This window comes from Lipotes vexillifer, unplaced genomic scaffold, assembly GCF_000442215.2.
Source record: "Lipotes vexillifer unplaced genomic scaffold, Lipotes_vexillifer_v1.1 scaffold317, whole genome shotgun sequence".
Taxonomy (NCBI): domain Eukaryota; kingdom Metazoa; phylum Chordata; class Mammalia; order Artiodactyla; family Lipotidae; genus Lipotes; species Lipotes vexillifer.
The window spans coordinates 446,080-472,659 of record NW_006782029.1 but is presented as its reverse complement, the minus strand read 5'-3'; positions in this window follow the sequence as shown (position 1 = coordinate 472,659).

Here is a 26,580-nt window from a genome sequence, read left to right as displayed (position 1 = left end):
TATTTTGGCTTATTATTTTTGAACTCTGTGTTTCCCTCCTTATGCTAAATGAATTTGACCTTGCTTTTACCTGCAACTTTTATTTACCTTTATCCAGTGGGCACTAAAATCCTTGATACCACCTACTTCCAGACAATAGTGGCCATCAGACCCATGGCTTCATCCCATTTAACTGCTTTTCATTCTCGCTCCATTTCTGGTCTAAATAGGGTTGCTAGATAGGGATGTCTCATGTAATATTTTGGGACATACTTATCTCTAAAACTTAGTTGTTTATATGAAATTCAAATGTGATTTGGCATCCTATAGTTTTACTTACTAACTCTGGCATAGGTCTAAATATATGTTTTTTCCTTTTGAACCAAACTTTATCTTTTCTAAATGTTTGAAGAAATTAATATGAGACAAATGTAAGATAATTGTGCTGTCGTGAACAGATTCATACTTCACTTTTATAATCAGAGGTATGTATAACATATAAAGAGATATAGCTATATAGAAACTGAGGCAAAAATAGTTAAAATCCTGTACCCACAGTCACAGAACCAATAAAAGATATAGAATATGAACCCAAGTGGATTAGTGAAGAGTGTTTCAAGACACTAAGTTGTTTGGTGGTATTTACAGGGCTGTAAAAGCAGGTATGAGCTGGTTCGGGATGTGAAATGGTTCAACCATTATATGAATAGTTTTTAATCCTGATGCTACTTTGACTTCACTTTCAGTGTTTAAATTAAACTATGAGATGTTCAAGGGACTCTGCTTTAAAATTGTATCATTCCTTAAGGAGTTCTTTCTGTGAATTGGAGTCTGTTGTGTACTGGTTTATTTTAAAATTGCTTTTTTGGCTATTTTTGCTGTTTTGCGGCTTTTAAAAAAATATCAGTTGATTCCTTTGCCTATGCTGATAGGCTCCAGAAGGGCTCTCATATGCTGAAAATGATATTAGTTTTGTTTTCCTTTGTTTTCTGATGCATTGCTTTTATTTTTGGTCCATACATTGAATGTGTCAACTTATTCATCATTTGGTTTAGATACTGTCTTATTGCTTTCCTTTTCTTGTGATAATATTTTTTATCATTTTTGAAAGCCATGAGTTTTTATTACTCTTCATACAATCCCTGGGATACAGAGCATTGAAGAGGACCCTTTATTTTTAAAATCCCTCTGACTATAGTAGTTTGTTATTTTCACTGTTATATCAGAATGGCTTTTTGCATCTCCTTGAGGTAAATAGGAAGAGAATGAGATGAGATGAGCAGATATTGGACAGTTGAAATCACAGTGTAGTCATGGTTACCATGAACATCCTATGGTAAATAGGCGACTCAATCTACAAAGAAAGTATATATATATGTGTGTGTGTGTGTGTGTGTGTGTGTGTGTGTGTGTATACATATATATACATATATATTTTTTAAAAGTGTAGTTTGGCATTTTTGTTAACACCTCCTTCAAAATTCATATGATTGACTGGAAAACAACTTATCATTTCATTTCATTTCATTCCTCAAAATTGATATGAAATGGATGGAAATAAAATCCAAAAAATCTAATAGGAAGACATGAAAAGAAAGTGCTGAAAACTAACTGTAATACAGATCCTTTCTCTCTTTCACAAAGACATATTCAAATACTTTGTGACATTTTTAATCATCACAGTGTGCTACAAGCTTTATATTGTAGAGATTCATTAAGTGTTGCCATTCCCTTTGTACCTAGGTAATAATAAAAAATTCTAGAGAAGTTACCTTTTTTCTATTAAAATTTTTTTTTAAATCACTGAATGTTAAATCTAAATAATCAACAACATATGTTTATTGACAATGAAGAATTTTGTATGTTTAGCTGCAGACCAATTAACAATATTACTAAATTTAATGTGGATAACATTAAAGAAATGTTTTAAAGTCAAAATAATATGCATTTTATATCAGTTTAACAAATATTTATAAACTATCTATGGGGGAAAGTAAGCCAGCCTCTGCAAGTGTATACTATGTTTTATATAGAATTAGAATATTATATAATTTATAAGTTGAGTGTCAAAGCCAATTATATTTTAAATGTTGACTACCCTCTATCAGTATAGGTGATTGACAATTGAGTAAATCTGGATTATAGCATTTTTATCAGATTATCTTATTTAAAGGAACCATGTGTATATTATATACTCTGAGAACTGTAGAATAGAAAGATTTCTCACCTAAGAACACTGTTCTCTATTCCTATTCTAATAGTTGCTCAGTTGAAACTGCATTATAGTCTTGTAGAATTAGCCTTCAACTGAAGTAGAATTCAGGAAACACCTCAGGGAAATCTAAAAAGTCAGCACAACAAGGGCAAAAGTGATCTGGGAAGTATTGAACGTATGTTCCTGATCCAAATTAGAGGAAAATAGAACCATTTTTACATTGAATTTTAATTGCTGAATTTGAGAAAGGAATATTTTAATATTTATCTCTAAAAGAAATAATATTCAGAGAGCAACAAAAGATTTCTGCTCTGAAATGGAGGAAGAATGTTTGAAACATTTCAGAAATAGATTTTCTTTGAGAAATTAACAGTGCTTTTTGTACAATAGCTTCTTAAATATGTTGGTTTATTCTATTTTAGTATACATAGTTTTTTACTAATATAAGTAAAACTTACAGGTTTGGGAGATAATTGATAATGTTCCAGATTGATTTTTGATAACATAGTTACAGTCAATAAAACACATATATATTTAATTAATCTAATATTTATTAATTTTGTAAACAGGAGTAAGCTATTGCAACTATGACCACAAGGTGCTCAGTAGGCAATGGTGAAGACTGACAGAAAAATAACTGGTAGAACGCTGATGTGGGTTTATCTTTTAAAGTGAAATGAGGATACAGGTACAGAAGCAAATACTCTCAGGTGGGGAAGGGAGAAGTATTTGGAAATCTGCAAAGAGGAGAGCAAAATTGAATTGAGCCTGGACAGATGATTAAGGGTTGTGTCACAAAGACACATAAGGCCACACAAGGAAGGTCATTCCAGAAGAAGATACAGCACTAATAAAGGAGATGAAAGAGAAGAAAAAGTATTCCATTGCCTCTAGAGCAAACAGTGAGAAATCTTGGATTTAGAAGCCATGATGCCATTAATTTGTAGGCAAAACTAAAGCATTTACATTTTTTCTTATAGTCAATGAGAATTTACTGGGGTTTTTTCCTTTGCAGCTTGAGGCAAAACATGATCACAAATGTTCTAGAAATCTGATGTGAGGGGAGTGGTGAGGTGGATGAATTGAGAGAAGAATAAACTAGAGATATAGATATCAGGGAGATGATACTGAACACTTTGGAATATTTAGAAAACATGCAACCTTCTTGTCAGTATGGAATGACTGGGATGCTGTCATTAACTTATCAGAACTTTTCCACATTCTTTGAGGGCAAAAACTGTGTTCATTTTATTCACTTCTGTATCAATAAAGATTAGGATAGTGTGAGTCACACAGTGGGTTTTCAGGAAATGGATAATGAATACAATAATAATAAATGAATAAGCTGGAAATCAAAAGCACGTCGTTTATTATGGCCATTAAGGACCTCTCATCATTCCACATGAAGCTTTATTGAGTAGTCTAAGTCTTCAAAAATGGTCACATTGCTGGATGCCACCTTTCAACACACTTTTAAATGTGCACTGCACAGACTAAGAGCCTAGAAATAACAAAATTGCATGAACCATCACAACAATCATGGGTGATAGTTCAAGGAAGGGTTTGGAGTCTTTCTCAGGACATGGAATATAAGGATTGTCTAAAGCATCTTGAAAATTTCTTAAGGAAGTTCATGAAAAAGTATCAACAATATGTTTCCTCCTAGTGAGGCATCAACACATGAAATTGCAGTCACTGCACAGCCAGTGGTTCTCAGTTAAGGGATAAGGGTGCAAGCTCATTGACAGAACTCTGCTGCCCACTGGGAGGTTTCAAAAGGAGAAGCAGAAAGTTAATGAGAAGAGCCCTTTGTATTCCAAGCAGTCTACTGGCTGTGGCCTCAGTACCCAGAGCACTATTAACAAAACCACTTGCAGTTTCACCTTTCCCCAGCAATTCAGGGCAGGCACTTTGATGTGTTCCTTGTTTTGCCCCCTGTTGCTTCCTCTTCAAAAGCTTGAGGATGACTGAACTTGTATCTTATAGACACATGTGAACCTCAGTGCAGCAACATTTTGAATTTGGTGCTTGTCTTTGAAGTATAGTAGCTTGTGCACATTAAAATTCTTGTCCCCAGTAGACTTCTTTCCTTGCAATCTTTCCTGCCAAGTAACCATACATCTCTCGTACCCAGTTGAATTGAGAGGCCACAGGCTGAATCAGTAACCTTGATAAAATGTTTCCTACTTTTCCTCATTGCTAGAGGGACCACTGTTCTTTCCCCTTGGCGTCCAAACATAAAACACAGGCAGCATATGTTGATTCACCTCTGTTTTCTATATTGTCAAGTTCTCGTTTTAAATATGCCTTATGTCCATCTGTCATTACTTTCTACCCTTAAATGAGTGGATCTGAGTTAGCTTCTACTTGAAAGTGGAATAACATGACCAGGAAGTTAAGAGCTAAGAAGTGATGCGGGTCTAATTCCCTACTCAAGCTTATGCAGGATTCCAAGGAATCCCTATACATTGCATTAACAGAGAAGAGATGCTTCTGTATTAATAGATAATAGTCTGACATCATTCCTATTCATTCATGGTGATCACTTCATAGACTACTGCCATGCACCTGCTTACCCAGTTTCTTGGGTTAAGTGTGGATGATAAGGAGTGGAAAAAATCACACCACAAAATGAGCAAGGCAGTACTTAAAATATAAGATGAAAAAGTCATACCAAATGATATTAAGGAGAAGGCGTACTATGAACATCTTATTTTTTTCAAAATAAGATGAATAGGGCTTCCCTGGTGGCGCAGTGGTTGAGAGTCCGCCTGCTGATGCAGGGGACACGGGTTCGTGCTCTGGTCCAGGAAGATCCCACATGCCGTGGAGCGGCTAGGCCCGTGAGCCATGGCCACTGAGCCTGCGCATCCGGAGCCTGTGCTCTGCAACGGGAGAAGCCACAACAGTGAGAGGCCCGCGTACCGCAAGAAACAAAAACAAAAACAAAAACAAAAAACAAAAACAAAATAAGATGAATATTTTATGAATGAAATGAATATCAGTTAGCCAAGGCCTTGGGATTACCTGCGAATATAAATAGCTACAAAATTTCCTTCCATCTTCCCTTCCTCCCTTTCTCCTTCCCTCCCTTCCTCCCTCCCTCTCTCCCTTCCCTCCCTTCCTTCCTTCCTCTCTCCACCGTTCCTTCACCCTCCCCTTTCCTTCCCTCTTCTCTCTTCTCCTCTCCTTCTTTCCCCCTGTTCTCTCTTTCTCAGTAACTCATACACAGGGTACAAAATGCAAAAGGAGTAAAAAAGAGTATAGTGAGAAATGTTTCCTTTACATCCCTATTACTCAGCAACCAGTGAGCCCTCCCCAGAAGAAGCCAATATTGCCAGGCTCTTGTGTATCCTTAGAAGACTTTCTATGTACGTTCAGTTATATATGAATAAAATGAATTCGTTTAAGTGTCACCTTATAGAGTGGGGGAAAACAAGGCTTTGAAAGAGTTAAATGATAAGCTTCAAGGTTATGCAGAAAGGCAGCAATGAAGTTGGGGATGAGCCCAGATTTTCTAATGTTTTTCTCTAGACATTGTGCCATCTTGCTAATTTTTATCTTCTATATGCCAATATTTCTGCCTTTTGTATTGATGGGCATATTTACAAGGGTTTTAAATTTGATTTTGGTTCAAAAGCTCACTCTAAGAATAAATGAAGTATATGAATCTCCTTTGTATGCAACATTTCAACGTAAACTAGTAGGGGTGTCAGTTCAGGGCTCTCTATATATTTTGAAGAGGATACTTAAGATCATTATCCTTAGCTTGAGAGGCTTTACATCTTTCAGGATCATAGAATCTTTCTTAAAATTAAAAAACAAACAAAAGAATATACAATAAATTTTCAATAAAAGTTTACCCAAATAGTTCAAAATTTAGATGTCTTGAATTAAATTTAGTTTAAAATATATTTCTTCAGCTCCACACTTCAAATATTTACTTGAATAAATTTTCTCAGTTCCATAGATCCTAGAGCTCTTCTTGAGAAATTGCCTTTGCCAATATATTTCCATTATATAGGACTGCAGAGAATGATTGCCCTAAGGGATGAGTATGAATTGGTACTATTCCCTTGCTAGCACCTTTAACATCAGGTCTCCAGAAAAAAGTTTAATTAAAAAAAAAGCAGCAAGTGTTAGTTCAGCAGAGAAACTATAGAAACTGAAAATATTTTGTGCTATCAGTTCCAAATATGTAAAAGGTTCTCCTTCATGTTAAGAAAAAAATGGCAGAGGTATTTGTATTCTTTCATATCCCCGTTGCTTCCCTCTGATACCATGTTCTAGTTTTCCTAAACATTTCTGGCTATGTTCTTTACTCCTAGCTCTTTTGGTTCTTTCCTTCTGGTTGTCTTCCTTTGGGTGCTAACTCTTTGATTTGTCTTTAAATCACAGATAAAGGCAGAAACTACATAGTTGGATGAGCAAGAGCGTAATGGGGAAATGCACGGTTATTTTTTCTCCTTGTCACCATCTTGCTTTTACTCCTCATTGGACAAGATTAAGTCAGAGAAGACTATCCCTGTTGCTAGAGGCTTTCAACATTTCAAAACATGTCCCAAATCTGACATTTACTTCATCTAGCAAAAATAACAATTAGTTAATTAATTAATTTTAAAAAGAAATAAATACTATCACATTTCTCTTGCGTCTTTCTCTGAAGCATATTCTTCTTCACATTGTTTGTTTTGGAGGGTCTTATCCCTTAATTGCTTGCTTTGGTTTAATCACACAATGAAGGGTCCTAATAAGGAAACAACACTTTATAATTCTTAATATTTTGAAAATTGATATGATGCTAAAATTTAAAGTATTGCATTCAAATTGAGTACCTTAAAAGGAGCAGTGCTCATTTAGATGTATTTATTCATATATGTTTGCTAGTATAACACAATCCGTGAATCCATTTCCTTGCTAGTAGAACTCCATCAATCCTCCTATGATAGATTATGTGCAAAGATGACCATCAAAGTAATATATGACATTTCTTCCATCGAAAGGTTGAATCTATCCCCCTTCCCTTCAATCTGTGCTGGATTTATAACTTGCTCTGAACAATACCTGCAGTTGGACTAAGGTTATGCTGGTTCTGGGCCTGGGCCTTAAGATTCATGGAAACCTCTGTTATTATACTATTGGAGACTGCTGGAGAGTCCATATGATGATAGGTCTGGAGATTGAAAGGCATTCTAAAAATGAGGCCCTGGAGAATGAAAGAACATAAGGGTATAGCATGCGAATCACGCCAGTTAAGGGGTCAGACACATGAATGAGGCCATCTTGAATCCTTCAGCCCAAACCATAGCCACATTTGAGTAAGCTCAGCTGACACAACATGGAGAAGAATTAAGCCATCCTAGCTGAGCCCTGTCCAGCCAGTCATTGCAATCATGAACAAATAAAATGATGGTTGTTTTAGACAATCAATATGTATCGTGTGGGATATATTAATTTGGGGGGTAATATGTTTCACAAAAGATAACTGTTATTTCCCTAAAAAGGTTCCTATATTCTGAAGATAAAATTATTGACTCTATTTAATATTTATATCTCCTATGATACATATTGAGTTTATGTGCTGTTTAAAATTTACATGCTATTGTTTTTAATAACAAGAAATGTTTGAAATAATGAATTATTTAAAACAGGCACAATAGTCTAACATGAATGAAAGTCAAAGTAACATTTAAAATGTGCTTGAAGTTTCCCTGTGATAATACATTTTAATGAATGTCCAGAATGTTTAAAGTTACAAGATCTGGGATTGAGTCCTTACCCTATTATTTTCTAACCCTTTGACTTTATGCAAATTGCCTATTATGTTTGACATACATTTATTCATTTGTTAAATAGTATATAAAAACTAGAGACAACTCAAATGTCCTTCAATAGGTAAATGGATAAACAAATTTTGGTATATCAGTACAATAAAATAAAAAGAAGCAATAAAGAGCATCTAGTTATTGATATATGCAGCATCATGGAGGTATCTTTAAAAATATGAGAGAAAGAGGCCAAACAAATAAGAGTACATATATATGATTCAATTTAGATAAAATTCTAGAAACTGAAAACTAATCGAGGGACAGAATGCAGACCAGTAGTTCCCTGGGGATGATAGAGAGGATACAGTGGGGAAGAATTAGAATGAGGCATTAGGAAAATTTTAGGGTGAAAATGTAGATTATCTTGATTGTGCTAAGTGCTTCAAGAGTTTATACATATGCCAAAACTCATCTAAATATATGCTTTAAATATATGTAGTTTAATATACTTCACGAATATATTAATAAAGCTGTAAAATGACAAAATAGTAAAATGGCTACAATACCTGTTTTTCATTTTAAAAAACTTATTTATTCAACAAGCATTTAATCTGTGTCAGTGAAGGAGATAAAATTATAAGTAAAATATATCCCTCTCATTAAGGAAATTAGAGCAGGGTGAGGAAGCAGGAAAAAGTTAGAACATTCTTTAACACATTATTTAAAAATAAACTTGAAATAGATTAAATGTAAGACCAGATACCATAAAACTCCTAGAGGAAAACATAGGAAGAACATTCTTTTACATAAATCATAGAAATATATTTTTTTGGATCTGTCTCCTAAAGCAAAGGAAATAAAAGCAAAAATAAATAAATGAAACCTAATTCAACTTAAAAGCTTTTGCATAGCAAAGGAAATCATCAACAAAATGAAAATATAACCTGCTGAATGGGAGAAAATATTTGCAAATGATGTGACTGATAAGGGGTTTATATCCAACATATATAAACAGCCCATACAACTCAACACCAAGAAAACAAGTGACCCAATTAAAAAATGAGCAGAAGACCTGGATAGACATTTTTCCAAAGAGGAAATGCAGATGGCCAACAGGCACATGAAAAGATGCTCAACATCACTGATCATCGGGGAAATGCGTATCAAAATCACAATGAGATATCACCTCACACCTGTCAGAAAGGCTGTCATCAAACAGAACACATATAAGAAATGTCTAGGATGTGGAGGAAAGGGAGCCCTTGTACACTCTTGGTGGGAATGTAACTTGGTGCAGCCACTGTGGAAAGCAGAATGGTGGTTTCTCAAAAAACTAAAAATAGAACTACCATATGACCCAGGAATTCCACTCCCGGGTATATATCCAAAAAAAAGTCAAAACCACTAATTCAAAAAGATACATACACACCAATGTTCATAGAAGCATAATTTACAATTGCCAAGATATGGAAGCAACCTAAGTGTCCATCAACAGATAAGCAGATAAAGAAAATGTGGTATATATATATATATATATATATATATATATATATATATATATACACACACACACACAATGCAATACTACTCAGCTATAAAAAAGAATGAAATTTTGCCATTTGTAACAACATGGATGGACTTGGACATTATGCTGGGTGAAATAAGTCAGACAAAGAAAGACAAGTACTCTATGATATCACTTATATGTAGAATCTGAAAAATACAACTAACTAGTGAATATAACAAAAAAGAAACAGACTCACAGATACAGAGAACAAACTAGTGGTTACCAATGGGGGGAGCAAATGGGGTAGGGGATTAAGAGGTGCAAACTATTATGTACAAAATAAGTTACGAGGATATATTGTAGAACACAGGGAATATAGCCAATATTTTACAATAACTATAAATGGGGTATAACCTTTAAAAATTGTGAATTATTATATTGTATACCTGTAACATATAATATTGTACAACATCTATACTTCAATTTTTAAAAAGTGCTCAGTAAAAAACAATTATGATATAATGTTATGGCATCAGTGTGTGCAAAACTGTAGAAGGAGAGTGAAGAGATAGTAACAGGTGAGTAGAACCATGCAATTTATAGAGGATATAAAGGAACTCTAAGCAAAGGAAAAGATATACAGTCATCTAGCAGAAAAGAATGATGCCCTTCTTTGAAACAGCACTGTTACTCAAGAAAATAGGCTTGATGGGAGAAAATGAGATTCAAACTGTGGATTCTTGAATGCTATACAAAGGAATTTGGTCTTTATCTATTATGCAATGATGAACAATATGTTAAAGCAGGATTAGATCTATATTTTAGAAGGATAACTAAGATAGGGAGAGGAAAGAGTAGGCTATTACATTTTTTTCAAGAGCAAGATGATGAGGCCTTGAACTAAAGCAAAGGCAAGGAAAAGAATCATATTAAACGTGGAGGTGGAAATGACAGATTCTGTGGGTGGTCATATGATTTAATGGACATAGATATATTTTAAAGGTCTCAATCCCTATTTCCTATAGAGTATTATTGTGCTAACATTTCATTTTAATAATGTAAAATATTAGATGGCCTTCTGTGGTGTATTTTAGATTCATGGTTTCAGACTCAGTATCCCAACTGATGGCATTGTAAGTCAAAGAATATATGCATTAATATTTTTATGGCTCTTAGTACCAAATAAACCTTAGCAAATAAATTTATGTTTTTTCACAAATAAAAATTAGTTTTGAAAATCTGATAGGTGAAAAAGTGTTACTGTTTATAATCTTAATTTGCATTTCCCATTATGAATCATATAAGATATTTTCTCATACATTTGAAAATCATCTATATTTGCTTTTCTCTATAACAAACCTTCATATCCTCTGCCTTTTTTTTTTTTTTTTTTTTTTTTTTGCGGTACGCGGGCCTCTCACTGTTGTGGCCTCTCTCGTTGCGGAGCACAGGCTCCAGACGCGCAGGCCTAGCGGCCATGGCTCACAGGCCCAGCCGCTCCGCGGCCTGTGGGATCTTCCTGGACCAGGGCACGAACCTGTGTCCCCTGCATCGGCAGGCGGACTCTTAACCACTACGCCACCAGGGAAACCCTCCTCTGCCTATTTTTAACTGGTTTCTTAACTATTTTCTCATTGATTTGCAGAAAACTCTTGATTGAGTTTTAAATATGCTTTCTGAGTTTGTCATTTGTTTGTTTTACACTAATTATAGTGATTTTTCCCATATAGTAAAAAAAAGTAATGTAAGATTCTCAGTATTGAGGACCAAAAATAAAATACAGGAAATATTGAGATGAAAAGAGACCTTTGCTGAGAGTCCAAAAATACCCTAATGGGCATAAATGATAAAAAGAAAGAGCATAATAAAATAAGCATGCCCTAACAATTTCCAAATGCATTCTAAAGCCTAAGTTGCTAAATCAGTATTACCGAAAATTAATGAGTGGTGTGAAGAACAACACTGAGAAGAAGCTTATTCATTCAAGAATAACAACTATTTTAAAACTGCTATCACACACTGTTTCTAGATTTTTCCAAAAATTAATGAAATTATTGTGATCTCTGATCACAGAGCATGTATACATAATAGAGAGTAGCCAGGTAAGAGAGAATGGAATTTGATGAGTACTGAGATGGAAAAAATACCAGATGTGATGAAAAGATAGAGAATGGGTATCTAACCCATATTTAGGAAGTGATGACATAATATCTTTTCTGACATCTAAAGGGCAAATATTCCAGATCAAGTGACGTATAGAGGGCAGAGAGTTGGATGAATGAAGCTATTATAAAGACAGAGTAACAAAATGTACAAAAATCCCTGAAGATTAAATATTTTGCATTCAGGGATATGAGAATAGTTCTATCTGAATGGATGTATAGATGGTACCAGGACAGGCACCTGGTTAAAAGTTTAAAAGTTAAAAAGGAATAAGCAATGACCAGGTCATCTATGGACTTCACAGATCTTATATGTTGTCTGTACTTCATTCTGAGGATAATGGGCAAGAAGTGCAAGTTAATGATATAATCTTATTTGCATATGAGAATAACCTTAATTGATATATTAAGACCATGTAGAAGGTTTATTTTTGAGCTTTATTCATCTTACTAAGTGACCTCCTAATAATGATCAGTTCTGTTCATTTTTACCCACACCCACTGCCCACACCACTATTCACCTATTAAACAATTAACAATAGTTTGTTGACATTGGCTCTTCACAGATTCTGTTTTTTCTGTATAAAATATCATAGTTTATCCTATTTCACCCTTTCTCCTGGTTATGCTTCCTAACAGTTTTCATCCCCATACTTTAATTACTGTTTTGAATATCTTTTCCACTAAAATATACATTTTTGCAGGCAAAGATTGTGTCTGTTTTATTCACATCTTATCAAAATCTGGCACTTAGTACTCAACTAATTGATGGTGAGTTAAATTTTTTGAATATTAGTTTCATGCATCTGTAGAATATCTATGAACAGATGTTCACAGTAAGAAGTGGCATAATTTCTGGAACTTATGAAAGGGTAGAGAAAGAAGTATTAATTAACAGTAAAGGGCTAACTGAGAGTTTTTAAAGGAGAATGTATGGAACAAGAATAGAAGAGGTACTAGAATACTGTATCATGAACTTCTTTGTCCCTGTCTCACATGTGTTCAGTCTACCTTTTCTATAAGCTATTGCCTTGCTGCCACAACTAGCTCTGGGAAGTGTCACCTGACAGCACCTCAGCTCAACTACATGTACTCATCTCTCCATTTCTGTCATAAGACTTCTCTGAGTAAGGAGAATGGACTGCCTGTGGGAATGCTCAGCACTTACACAGAGGAACAAAATTGAAAGTTCAACAAAGTTATACCCCATGGGGCAGTCCTTGACCAAGAAGAGAGCTAATGGATAGACTGTCGCCTCCCCTGGGTATAACAACTTTGAGGCTTCTTTTGCTTGAGCGCCTCAAAGGATGTTAAAAAGATTCCTCCTCATTCGCTCACAGGGCTGAACTGCTAAATACTGTATCATTATATTGGTTTTCTTTCCCTCCCTGTTTAACTCATCCCAGCCTCTTATTCCTGTTCCCCAAGATTACTTCCTAAATTAAACTGCCTGCATGCAAGCCCAATGTCTGCTTTTTAGAGAAAACTCAGGCTAAGATTAACATTTAAGTTACAAATAAAGAAAAAAGCTAAAGTAGACATCTGGAGTACTCAGAGAGAAAGTAAGAAAATTAGGCATGTAGAGACACTGAAATAATAATAATGATCATAAAAATGGCACTCAAGAAGGATAAGAATGTTAAAATTAAAATGATGCTGAGAGGAACAGTAAGATAAGCAAAAAATTTTCCATAAAATTTAGTAGTAAGAAGCTCACTGACATCTTGAAAAGGACAATCTTGGTGGAATGCAGCAGGGGGAAGCCTGATGCAGTGAATTAAGAAAGATAAAGAGGTAAATAAGTGGATAATGTAATTGTTGATGGTTTTTCCATAAAAAATTCACTGGGGAAAAATAGAGATTAAGACAAAATTCAGAAAATGATAAATGTGGAGAACAGACAGTAAAGGCCATGATACAGATTTCTGTTAACAGAAAGAAAAGGAATAATACTGTAAAATATAATAAAAATATAATGGGTAATGTATGGGATATATACATAGAATAGAATAGAAAACAGTTTAAATTGAGGAAAAAGCTGAATTTTTTTCTTGAAGGTATCTACCTAAAAACTAAATTTAATAGAAAGATATGTATGCCCAAATATAGCTTGACTAAATAAAATACTAAATAATCTGAGCGCTATAAAGAAAGTAAACATTCAAAAAGTAGTGTTCATACAAAATAATTTCAAAGCAATAGTTTGTTAGAAAATCAAGTGGAAACATTAAAAGGGTAAGAGATCCAATAGCTAAAAACAAGCAAAGGTGTAAAATAACACTAGTAAGCTCGAGAAATATTTATGGCTAGTATTAAAAAAGCATAAGGTAAGATATTTAATAAAGTATTTGAAAAAAAGGAGAGACATACCATAATCAACGAAAGATGACAGAAATCAAAAAGAAAGTGATCCTCTTTTAAAACAATCATAAATGTAAATATAATAGCAAAGGTAATCACAAAGGCAGTTTTGGGGAACTTGATAATATGATTGTAAAATATATCAAACAAATTGAATGAGAATAGTCAAGAAAGAACTGAAAAATTTAATAAAATGATAATGTCACATTTTTAAAAGTACTATAGCCTTCTAATAATTAAAACTTTATTGTATTCAAGCAACAATGGAGTTTTATTAATGGAAAAATGTGTAAGTCTCACACAAAGGCAAAGGGGAACATCAACATTTATACTGTAATAAAGATAGAATTTGAAATCAGTAGGAAATGGATAGATTACTTAAATAATGATGTTAGGATCATTGATTACTATTCTTAGTTAAAAATAAAATCAAATCCTTTCACTAACAAATAAATAAAAATAAATTCCAGGTATACGGGATGTAACAGTAAAGGGCTAACTGAGAGTTTTAGATGAAACTATGGATAGCTTTGTAAATTAGAGGTAGCAAAGGCTCTCAAAACATGACACCAGAGATAAAGACTATAATTAAAAATTCTGATGGAAGTGGTTACATTAAAATATTAAATTAAAAAATTGTATTGAAAAACCCTATGCAAATGAAAGGCTCATCAATTTCAAGTTGTTCTTTTTAATATGCAGAAGCTTTTTATATAATCATCATCATCATCATAATAATATATAAATATATATCCATGATACATGTGTTACATACTACTTGACTAATAAATGGATGCTGGGACTACCTTGTTAATTTAGGTTTCTGTGTGCTTTTCTCATTTTCCTAATTTTCTTTATTGATATGTTATTTCCCACACATAATGCAATAAGTGTTTTTGAAGTTAAAAATAATATCTTAGGTAGTTTCTAAAAATGATTTTTCCATCAATTATGGATAGAGAGATGGATTGGATAAATACCAAATATAAAACAGCAAGGCTTGCATTTATTTGACTAATGTTACTATGTTAGGTATATCCCCAGGCCATGGAAGCCTGGGGTATGGTTTACTTACAAGATGATAATGAACCCTTCACACTTGGGAGTGCTTAGGAAACATAACTTTTTCTCAATGGTTCACACTCCTCTTAGTTTCCAGGTGTTCCATATGCATCTATATTATATAGTTGAGCAGTGCCAGAGCAGCTGCCCAGGAACATGTATGCCACATAACGCCCCATTCACTTGCATGTTAATGCCTGGACAGTATGCCTGCAAGAGCAGAATGTTGCATTCTTAACATCAAAAGACATTCTCGCATTTTTTTTTTTTGCTGTACGTGGGCCTCTCACTGCTGTGGCCTCTTCCCGTTGCGGAGTACAGGCTCCGGACGTGCAGGCTCAGCGGCCATGGCTCATGGGCCTAGCCACTCCGTGGCATGTGGGATCTTCTCGGACCGGGGCATGAACCCGTGTCCCCTGCATCGGCAGGCAGACTCTCAACCACTGCACCACCAGGGAAGCCCCATTCTCGCATTTTGATAATGACTTTAAATATATTACATATATATTTCTTACCCTACAATATAAACTATATAACAAAAACTTAGAACTTACTACATACACTTAAAATTAGAGTGTGATGGTGAACATCCAAATAAACACCATACACTATTCCGTCATTAATAGTCATTTCTTTACTCTTTTGTATAGTTTTAAGATCTGATGCACTCTTGTATAATTTAATTTAGGTTTGTCTCTTTGACCTTTATAAGATCATTGGTATATTCATTTTATGTACTGGTTCTGTCATTCAATTTTATATTGTTAAGATTCATCTACTATTATTGGATGTAGCTCATTTTCACTGTTGAAAAGTAGTTCTGTGTCAAAAGATAGCTGTTTATTTATCTCTTGTACTATTGATGAACATGTGGATTATTTCCAGCATTAAGCTATCACTACTAACTCTGTGAAAATTGTGTACAAGGATCCTGGAGCACATGCAAATGCCTGGGTCATGTGATATGCTCACATGAACTTAACACATACTGACAAGCTGTTGTCAGATTTACAGCTATTTAAAGCTGCACTGTAGGATGATCTACATTTCTGACATCAGTTGGTAAACTATGCTAAAGTTGTGGCTGTATAGGTATACCATATTGTAGTTATGATTTCTATTATTAATATTGTTGACTACCTTTTCTTATATTTATTGTTCATTTAGATTCCTCTTTTGTAAAGTGTCAGGTCAGTCTGTTGCCCATTTTTTTCTATTGGCTTTGTTCATTTATAGGAGTTTGTTGTTGATTATTGTTTAAAATTTTAGTCTGGATATAAATATGTTTTAGTTATATGTGTTGCACATATCTTCTCTCATTCTGTGGCTTGCATTTTCATTCTTTTATATTGTGTTTTGGTGAACAAGAGTTCTTAATTTCAGAAGATTTAATTTATTGGTCTTTTCTGTTAGTATTTGTACCTTGTTTAATAAAAATCTTTTATTACTCCAAAGTAGCAAAAATGTTTTCTGCATTAACTTCTAAATGTTTTTCAATTTTGCCTTTCATGTTTAGGTCTGTAATACAACTGGGAATGATTTTTGTACATGGTATGTGAGAGGTTGTTGATTTTGTTGTTTGTTTTGTGTTTTTTCTAAACAATGTATTGCAAACCCTGCAGACTTTGTCATGTGTGGCCACTGAAGTCTGTGTTCTGTTAACTGAGTGGTCAGCTAGTGTTCTTCATTTTCCCTAAAGGCTTGGAGCCAAGAAGAGAAAAAAAGAGAGAGAGAGAGAAAGAAAAGCTCCTCTCCCAATCTCAACCAAGATTGGCTCAATCTTGTTTCATTTCTTCAACATTTAGCTAGGCTTTTCAAAACTCTGCCTTAGCCTTACTTCCTGTTTGTGTGGAACCTAAGGCGAGCCAGAGGTAAAAGCTTAGGGTCTTCTCAAGCCTTTTCTGAACATGCATACAGCCCTGTTTATGCACATGGACTTCTCCATTCCGCAGTATAGGAGTGAGCTTTTAAAAGTCCTTATTCTTTCACATATCTCTTTTCCCACCCTCTTCCTTTTCAGGCTCTTATCTGGGAATCTATTTCTTGTCCTGACAGTTATTTCTTGTCCCAGGCTGCTGCAGCCAGTGCTTTTGCCTTCCTGTGCTTATGACAAAAACCACCAGGAAAGCCACCCCAGTCCTGGGAAAACTTCAAAGCAGATGAATCAAAGGCAAGCCATTATGCCAGCCCTTGAGGGAACCACCAGGTAGCTCAAAACACACAACCTCAATTCTTTGAGAATAGGGCCCGTATTGCTCCCTCTGGCACTAGCAATCTGCCCCACATGTATGGACTGCTATCTACTGGCTGCCACCAATCTGGTAAGTGGGAGATGGTGGATAGGCAATTTAAAATGCCACTTTGATCTCATACCGCAGTGCAGCAGCTTCTTTCTTCCCTAAGCTTTCTCATGATGTAAAATTTTGCCTAATTCCAGAATTCAAAAAGGTTGATTCTGATAGCTTTTCCTAGTTTATTAGTTTTTTTGTGCATGTGAAGAGTCACAGCCCTGAGGTTACCTACTCTTCCATTTTCAGTGATGTCACTCCTCACCAGTTTTATATGTATAATATTTTCATTATAATTCAACTCAAAATGTTTTCTAATTGTTATTATAATTTCTTATTTGACCAAGCATGTACTTAGAAATGTATTTCTTAATTTCAAAATATTTGGGTATTTTCTAGTCATCTTTAAAAAAATTTTCTTGTGTAATTATCAGACCAGTAAATGTATGAATTTAATGTTCTGAACTTTTTGCGATTAGCTTTATTACTTACAATATGATCAAATTTTGTAAATGTTTAATATATGATGAAAAAATATATTTTCCATTTTTGGATAGAGTGTTCAACATAGGTCCATTGAGTTAATTTTGGTTTTTGTATCTATAGTCTTAAATTTGTGTCTGCTTATTTGATTAAGTGTAGAGAAACTTGCTATTTATTCTAGTTAGGCTAAGTGATATGGTGGATGAACCTTAAAATCTCAATGATATAATGTGAAGCCAGGCTGAAGGTCTGCATGGATTTTGGTCCACTCTTATCCTGAGAATAAAGATAATTTGATGTACATTTAAAAAGGATCATTGTTATCTGTGTTGTGGAGAATAGGTTATACTAACAAAGAAAAGAACAGGGGAAAAATTTGGAGGTTACCTATAAGCAGATGAAAGATGATGGTGGCCTGGAAGAGAATTTTAGAAAAAGAATTGGTGTTGGTAAGTTGTGGTCAGATTCTAGATACATTTTGAAGGTAGAGAGTGTAGAACTTGAATATGGATTTGATGTGGAATGTAAGAGAAAGAAAGGAACCAATGATGCCTCAAAATTTTGGTCTGAACAGGATTGAATGGAGATGCCATTTACTTATATGGGAAGGACTAAAAAGAAATAAGATTTTTGGAGGAAATCAAGAGTTCACTAGTGTACATGTTAAGTTTGAGATGTTTAATAAGTATCCAAGAAGACTTGAATCATTCTTGAAATGACTAAATGGAATCATACAGGGTGTCACCTGCTGAGATTGGGTTTATGTCACTCAGCATAATTCCCTTGAGACTCAACCAAGTTGCTATGTGTATCAACAGTTTTGTTTTATTTCTGAGTATTAATCCATGGTATGAATATGCCACAGTTTGTTTAACCATTCAGCCAATGAAGGACATCTGAGTTGTCTTCAGTATTTGGCTATTACAAATAAAGCTTATATAAACATTTGTGTAGAGGTACTTACATGAATATAACTTTTGATTCCTTTGGGATAAACTCCCTAGTATGCAATTGCTGAGTCATATGCAAACATTTAGTTTTCTAAGAAACTAGCATCCTCTTTACCAGAGTGCCTGCCCTATTTTACAATCCCACCACCAATGTATGACATGTCTTTGCCCATGTTTTAATGGGATGGTTTGTCTGTATTTACTATAGAGTTTTGAGAATCCCTTATATATTCTAGATATTGGTCCTTTGTCAGATATGCGGTTCACAAATATTTCCTCCCAGTCTGTATCTTGTCTTTTCATTCTCTTCACAGCGTGTTTTATGGAGCAAATTTTTAAAAAATTTTAACAAGGTCAAACATCATTCTTTTTCCTTTTATGGATCTTGCTTTTGGTATCAAGTTTAATAACTCTTTGTCTAGACCTTCCTTGTTCCCAAAGATTTTCTAAAAGTTTTTTTCTAAAAGTTTTATAGTTTTACACTTAAGTCTAGGATCAATTTTGAGTGAAGATCTGAGGTTTAGATTGAGATTCACTTTTTTGGGCTGTGGATTTCCAATTGCTTCATTTGTTAAAATGCCTCTGCTGTTTCCACTGAATTGCTTTTGCTCAGTTGTCAAAAGTAAGTTGGAAATATTTGAGTGAATCTATTTCTGGTTTCTGTATTCTGTTCTCTTGATCTATGTGTCTACTTCTCTACAAATATCACACTGTCTTTATTACTGTAGCTATCTAATAAGCTTTAATGTTAGGTGGAGTTATTCCTCCTACTTTATTCTTCTTTTTCAAATGTGTTTTAGCTATTCAGGGTCCTGTTTCAAAAACATTGCTCATGTTTGTATAGAAATTATATTAAACTTATTAATTTGAGGAAAATTTATATCTTTATTATTTTATATCCCATTCATGACTGCATTATGCGTCTCCATTTATGTAGGTTTTCTTTGATTTATTTCATCAGAATTTTGTAATTTTTACAATATAAACCCTATACAAATTTTGTAAAGTGTGTATATTTTGAATGTATCTTATTAACCTATGTACATCATTTTCTTTGGGGTAATTTTAATGATATTTTTTTATAGTTTTTTCCAAGTGCCAATTGCTAGTATATAGAAATACAATATTTTGTGTGGTTGTGTATCCTACAGTCATGATGAACTCACTAGTTCTAAGGAGTATTCTTTTAATATTCCTTCAGAGTTTCTACATAGACAAACATGTCATACATGCAAATACAGATTTATTTCCTCCTTTCCAATCTTTGTGCCTTTTATTTGTTATTCTTCCTTTGTTTCAGTGATTGGAACTTCCAGTAACATGTTGAATAAGAGTGGCTAGAGTGACCATTCTTGCCTTGTTCTCAATATTTGTAGAATAGCATCCAGTCTTTCATCATTAAGTATGATATTACCTTTAGTCTTTTTGTACATGCTCCTTACCAAGTTGAGATAATTTCTCTCTATTCCTAGTTGGCTGAGAGTTTTTATCATGAATGGGTGTTGCATTTTTATCAAAGGTTTTTCTGCATCAAATGATTTTCATGTTGATATGGTAAATTATATTGATTTTTTAAAAATGTTTTCAGTTGGAAAGAGTTAGCAGTCTAAACTGAACATCATTCAGGTGTTTTGTTTTTATAAATCTTAGAAATACTGAACAGTGTGAGAACATGGTTTGTGACATCTTCAAAGCTTGGAAAGGACATATGCATGTTAGTAGATGAAGTGCTTTAAAACATTTAACTTCATAGTAAATGTGACTCTGTTAGATTTAAAAAAATTTTTTTTATTGGAGTATAGTTGATTTACACCGTTGTGTTACTTTCTGCTGTACAGCAAAGTGAGTCAGTTATACATACACATATATCCACTTTTATTTAGAATCTGTTCCCATATAGAATATTACAGAGTATTGAATAGAGTTCCCTGTGCTATTCAGTAGGTTCTTATTATCAATTCTACATATAGTAATGTGTATATGTCAGTCCCAATCTCCCAATTTATCCCTCCCCTGCCCTTTACCCCTGGTAACCACAAGTTTGTTTCTACATCTGTGACTCAGCTTCTGTTTTGTAACTAAGTTCATTTGTAACATTTCTTTAAATTCCACATATAAGCAATAAAATATGATATTTGTCTTTCTCTGTCTGACTTACTTCACTCACTATGACAATCTGTAGGTCCATCCATGTCACTGCAAATGGCATTATTTTGTTCTTTTTTATGACTGAGTAATATTCCATTGTGTATATGTACCACATTTTCTTTATCAGTTCCTCTGTTGATGGACATTTAGGTTGCTTCCATGTCCTGGCTATTGTAAATAGTGCTGTAATGAATATTGGAGTGCATGTATCCTATCGAATTATGGTTTTCCCTGGATATATGTACAGGAGTAGATTGCTGGATCATATGGTAGCTCTATTTTTAGTTTTATAAGGAACCTCCATACTGTTCTTCATAGTAGCTGTACCAATTTACATTTCCATCAACAGTTGATGAGGGTTCCCTTTTCTCCACACCCTCTCTAGCAGTTATTGTTTGTAGATTTTTTGATGACTGCCATTCTGACCCGTGTGAGGTGATACCTCACTGAAGTTTTGATTTGCATTTCTCTAATAAGTACTGATGTTGAGCATCTTTTCATGTGCCTCTTGGCCATCTGTATTCCTTCATTGGAGAGATGTCCATTTAGATCTTCTGCCCATTTTTTGATTGGGTTGTTGGTTTTTTTGATATTGAGCTGCATGAGCTGTTTGTATATTTTAGAGATTAATCCCTTATCAGTCTCTTCATTTGCAAATATTTTCTCCCATTCTGTGGGTTTTCTTTTTGTTTTGTTGATGGTTTCCTTTGCTGTGCAAAAGCTTCTAAGTTTAATTAGGTCCCATTTGTTTATTTTTATTTTCATTACTCTAGGAGCTAGATCAAAAAAGATCTTGCTGTGATTTATGTCAGAGAGTGTTCTGCCTATGTATTCCTCTAAGAGTTTTATAGTATCCGGTCTTACATTTAGGTCTTTAATCCATTTTGAGTTTATTTTTGTGCATGGTGTTAAAAAATGTACTGATTTCATTCTTTTACATGTAGCTGTCCAGTTTTCCCAGCACCACTTATTGAAGAGACTCTTTTCCCCATTGTATATTCTTGCCTCCTTTGTCATAGATTAGGTGACCATAGGTACATGGGTTTATCTCTGGGCTTTCTATCCTCTTCCATTGATCTATATTTCTGTTTTTGTGCCAGTACCATATGGTTTTGATTACTGTAGCTTTGTAGTATAGTCTGAAGAAGTCCGGGAACCTGATTCTTCCAGCTCTGTTTTTCTTTCTCAAGATTGCTTTGGCTATTCAGGGTCTTTTGTGCTTCCGTTCAAATTATAAAATTTTTTGTTCTAATTCTGTGAAAAATGATATTGGTAATTTGATAGGGATTTCATTGAATCTGTAGATTACTTTGGGTACTATAATCATTTTGACAATATTGATTCTTCCAATCCAAGAACATGATATATCTCTCCATCTGTTGGCATCACCTTTGATTTCTTTCATCAGTATCTTAGAGTTTTTCTGTTAGCTTTTAAAAGTTGGGATTCCTTATGTGGTATTCCATTTGGTAAATCTTTTGCAGAATTATTATCATGAGGGAGAGCATATGATGCATTGCAATAACTCTCCAACCACCAATGCCACATCCTCTGTTTTCCAAACATTGCAAATATTAATAGGATTTTAAAAAACACATTGTATAGGGTGACTTATTTTCTTAATAAATAAAGAGTAGCTGAGATTTCTGAAAACACTTTTGTAATTCTAGTAGCATCTAAGCAAAGGACCATAATAGTAGATTTCTTCAGCAACTTTTGGTTGTGTTAGAGGAAAGGCAAATTTAAGCATTGAGGAACTCTGGAGAGGAAGAGAAGTCGGTTTTTCCCATAGTAATAGTAATAGAATGGAGAAAACAAGAAACAAATGATTCCTGTGGTTTTTCAAAGAGGAAACTAAGGAAGAAACAACAAGAGCAACAAAGGAGGTGGGGATGGCTATGTAAGATTCTGGAAACTTGTCTCATGTTGAGCTTTTTGTTATTCCCTATTTTCCATTGGTGGTTAGTGATAATACCCTTATATGGAAAAGAGCTTATTTTCAATAGGAAAGGAAGAAGGAAGCTAGTTCTATAGAAGATAAATACATTTAAACATCTGTAACCTGCAATTAGAAAATAAGGAATGAATATGAAGCCAGTCTGGGATCCAGAATGTGACATAGGAGATTACTTAAATCATAAGAGGTCCATAGAGGTTTTATAATCATTTATAACTTACTGAACTAGGTATTTTTATAGTTTCATATAATAGCATCATGGCAAATGTATCATTGAGATTGCAAATGTTAAAGATTATTTTAAGAATTGTTCATTTTTTTGCAATGTTCTATAAATAGAACAACAGCCAGTGAAAAAACAATTACATAACAGATGTATATATCCTCAATCCTACAGGATGAAAAATATCACAGTAAAAGTTCATTAAAAAGATCAGGAAATTTTCAAAACATTAATATGGTATAAATTTAAACTATAAAATGGGCAAGTAAATCTACATTTTAAAAATACTAACATGGAAAAATTGAATCTGTTTCTCCTATTTGTATGCATAAGGTTGTTTCCCAAATCATTTCAACAAGAACAACAAAAAAAAGAACAGGGAATAATTTAAAATATATGTTCAGATGGAATCTACTATGACTTTTAGTTATGTGGTTTTACCATATGTTGTGACACATTCAGGTAATATAAATTTAAGATTGCCAGAGATATTTGCATGTTTTAGAGGAGTCCTATATGTATAGTAGAAGTACATGTATGGGGGGGAAGTGGGGGGTGGTGGTGGTGGTGGGATGAATTGGGAGATTGACGTGAATTGAATTGGGAGATTGACATATATACACTAATATATATAAAATAGATAACTAATAAGAACCTGCTGTATAAAAAATAAATTAAATAAAATAAATGACTTCTGAATCATAAAAAAAACAAGTACATGTGCAATCAATGCCCTCATAGACTCAATATTTGCAATCATAAGAAAAGGTAAAGCTTTTCACATGTGAAATATATTTAATATAGAAATGATAAAATTACAAAGCTTTCTGAACTAATTCCTGAACATAATAGTTTAACAAAAAAGATTGACTCAAAGTATCCCTTTCAAATATCTGTTTTTATGTAAAAAGAAATACAATCATATATTAATGTTAAATCACATTTTTACATTTAACAAATACTGAATATATATTGCCATATTATATATTGACAATATAAATGTTTTCTAATATTCAAACAAAAATTTGGAGGACTTTAGTTCTAAGATGGAGTAGCACCATTCTTCCCAGGTCCTCCCTCTTACGACAAAAAATCCTGGACATAACAGCACAAGTAAGGAAAGTAAGACTCTTACCAGTGGAAAAAAAGAAGGCGGACTTCCTAGGGACTTCAGGAGTTGACCAGCCACAAGGCAGCGAGTTCCCTGGGTTACCTTATTGCCTTCCTTCTATCCCAGGAGGGAAGCATAACCACCAATAGGCACAGAGAGAAAAAGCTCCAAGAAAAACCTTTTCTTTCTAATCAGTGGAAGTGGAAAAGGGTAGCCTAACAGAACAGAAAACATTTGGACAGTAATTGCCCTATCCTACCCAAACGTAAATGGAAAAACATAACTTCAGTGGTGGGAATGGGAAGCAGATATTTTATTCCCTCTATGAAAGCAAGAAGTGTCACTCTGATTTTCCCAGTTGGGTGGTTTTGACAGAGCATACAGGGAATTATTTTTTGTACACTCTGCAGCAGAAGCAAGTAGTGTTTTGATTCCCCCATCAGGGTAGTGTGTCAGCAGAGTACAAGGTGAGCTGAGCCTCTATACCTCCACAAGTTAGGAATGAGACTTAATGAGTTAGTGTGAGCTGTGGCTAATCACTAATGCACTTCACTTCCCCTTTCCTACAGGTGTTAGTGGGACGCAGCAGAGAGCCCACTCAAATATTCCCAACAGATTTTTAACAACAGAGAAAAAGCAATTCAGTTGGGGAAAGATAGCCATTTTAACAAATAGAGCAATAGAAAATTTGTAGACAAGAAAAAATTTAATGAACCTCAATATAAACCTTAGACCTTAACTCAAAATTGATCATGAACTTAAATGTAAAATATAAAAATGTAAAGCTATAAATCTTTTAGAAAAAAATAGGAAAAATATTCATAATCTAGGACTAGACAAAGTACTTAAACTTGACACCAAAAGTAATATTGATAAAAGGGAGAAATTATAAGTTTGACCCCATCAAAACTAAAAGGCTTGCTCTGAAAAAGACTCTGTAAAGGGAATGAAAATACAAGCTACAGAGTGAGAGAAAATATTTGCAAACCACATGTTTCACAAAGCACTAGTATTAGAATAAAAAGAGTTCTAAAAACTCAGTAGTAAGAAAACTAAACAAACCAATTAGAGAATAAGCAAAAGATACGAAAACCATTTCACTAAAAATGACATATACTTGGAGATTAAGACCACAATGAGATATCATTACACTCTTATAATGGCTAAAAATAATAATGAAAATAGCAAACGCTGGTAGGGTTATTGAAAAACTGGGCCACTCGTATATTGCTGGTGGGAATAAAAGTGGTATAGACACTCTGAATAATAGTTTGGCTATTTCTGAATAGAAAATGTTTCCATAAAAAAATAAAAAATAAAATAATTTATAATACTGTATCTGTATAAATTAAAGCAAGTTGTCAATTTTATATTAATTTTCTGAACATTAATAAAGATCATAAACAGAATGCACATATTCATATATTTTAATCAGTTTCTTGGCTCTAATTTTTCTAATAAATGTAGTATTGTTTTCAATATACATTTTTTTCCTAGAGTTGCCTAAAAAATCTTTCCAAATATTGCATATTTTGTTGAGCAAATTTAAAATTGTTTACTAAAAAAGAAACTTACTACCCACCATAACTAAGTCAATGTTATACTGTCTAATAGGTAAATAGATCAATAAGAATAAAGTCCATAAGTGCCTTCTTACCTATATAGAAAATTGATTGTTGTCAAATGCTCCATGATATTCCAATCAGAATGGAAATTTTTTTCAGCAAATTCTGCTTGAACCACTGTATATTCATATGGGAAAAAATGTTTATCTTGACACTTACTTTAGAACATACACAAATATCTGAGATGGATCATAGTCATAAACATAAAATCTAAATGTGTATGCCTTCTTGAGAAAACATTGAAAAATATTTTCTTGATTTTGTTATAGGCAGAATTTCTTATATGACAGAAAGTCACCAAATATAAAAGAAAAAATAGATAAATCGATCTTCACCAAAATAAATGTTTTGCTCATTAAAAACACTGATAAGAAAATGAAAAAGCAAGCCATAGACTTAGGGAACATATTCTCAATACATATATCTCAAAAAGTACTTGATTCCATACTACAGGAAGAATATATAGAAATTAATGATAAACAACCCAGTTTTAAAAAGGGCATGAATAAATATTTCACAGAAAAAAGTAGTTGGTGAAGTGTAGTTTGCTTCCTAGGAATTTACCCAGGATAAATGAATAATTATGTCATTTCAAAGACTTGTATACGAATGTACTAATGTATGAAAGTCTTTACAACCATGTACTAATGTTCACAGCAATTCTATTCATAATATCTCAAATATAGAAACAATGTAAATATCCCCTCAATGGGAGAATGAATAACCAATCTCATTGTAGGG